Source organism: Cebus imitator, unplaced genomic scaffold (assembly GCF_001604975.1).
Source record: "Cebus imitator isolate Cc_AM_T3 unplaced genomic scaffold, Cebus_imitator-1.0 Scaffold415, whole genome shotgun sequence".
NCBI lineage: Eukaryota > Metazoa > Chordata > Mammalia > Primates > Cebidae > Cebus > Cebus imitator.
The window spans coordinates 81,988-83,367 of record NW_016107730.1 but is presented as its reverse complement, the minus strand read 5'-3'; the positions used below and the strand labels follow the sequence as shown (position 1 = coordinate 83,367).

At 40.3% G+C, this 1,380-nt stretch overlaps 1 protein-coding gene across 8 annotated transcripts in view; it reads right to left on the bottom strand.

Moving 5' to 3' along the window:
• Positions 1-1,380, bottom strand: part of BRCA1 (BRCA1 DNA repair associated) — a 73,850-nt gene that overhangs the window by 63,573 nt on the left and 8,897 nt on the right. The gene's annotated exons all lie outside the window — the stretch shown is intronic.

Genomic DNA, 1,380 nt, shown 5'->3' with positions numbered 1-1,380 from the left:
CCCAGCTAATTTTTTTGTACTTTTAGTAGAGGTGGGGTTTTACCATGTTGGCCAGGCTGGTCTCAAGTTCCTGACCTCAGGTGATCTGCCTGCCTTGACCTCCCAAAGTGCTGGGATTACAGGCGTAAGCTACCACACCTAGCCCCAAATTCTTCCTTGTCATTTATTTTAAAAATTAAGTCATTTGAACTGTAGAGTTTCCTGAATTCTGGATTTTGCCGATTATATAACCCCATAGTGAGGTTTAACATGTTCCTCTAGCCTTATTTCCTGTAGACTTACAGGCTTAATCAAATTCAGGTTGGCAAGAACACTTTACAGATGATACTGTGTACTCCAGGAGGGGCATAATGTTTGGTATGAGATTACTTTGTAAAAACATTTTGAAATAAGTACTCACTAAAAGAAATTTAGAAAATAATAAGCTTAAGGTTGGGCATGGTGCCTCATGCCTATAATATTAGCAATTTGGGAGGCTGAGGTGGGCAGATCACCTGAGCTCAGGAGTTCCACACCATCCTGGCCAACAAGGTGAAACCCTGTCTCTACTAAAAATACAAAAATTAGCCAGGCATGGTTGTGCATGCCTGTGGTCCCAGCTACTTAGGAGACTAACGTGGAAGGATCACTTGAACCCTGGAGGTAGAGGGTGCAGAGTGAGCTAAGACCACACCGCTGCACTCCGGCCTAGGTGACAGAGGAAGACTGTTTCAAAAGAAAATAAGCTTAAAAAAAATAAAAACAACTTGAGAAAATACATCACCCAAGTTCCTATCCCTACCTGTCTATCTACAAAACTAGGGCCTTCCTGAGATTAATTCATTTATTATACTAATATAACAAGTATTTATTAAGTATCTATTACTATATTCAAGTACTATTCTAGGAGATGGGAATATAGCAGTTTACAAAATAAAGCCTGCTCTCATAGAGCTCATATTCTAGTGTGATAGACAGTTGATGCAGAATTAAAGAATATATTGGAATAAGTGTATCAAAGAGAAAAAGCAAGCAGGGTAATGGGAAGCAGGGAATACAATGTGTATGTGGGGGTGAGGTGAGGTGTACACAGGGTAAGTTAGGAAAGGCTTCATTGAGGTGAGACTGGAAAACAGCTTAATAATGTAAAGAAACACACCAACAGAGGGAAGAGCATTCCAGCAAACAGGAAGCAGAGAAGGCAAACCCTGAGCAGGACCATGCCTGTGTATGCAGGACATCAGACAGGTCAAGGTGCTAAAATATAATAATCCAGGGGGATATAGTAGGAAAAGACCATCAGAGAGGTAGCTGGTAACTTCTGGTAGGAACCTGCAGGCTATTTTAAAGTCTTTAGCTTTAGTCTGGTCTTTTCAATTTTTTTTTTTTTTTTTCCAGATA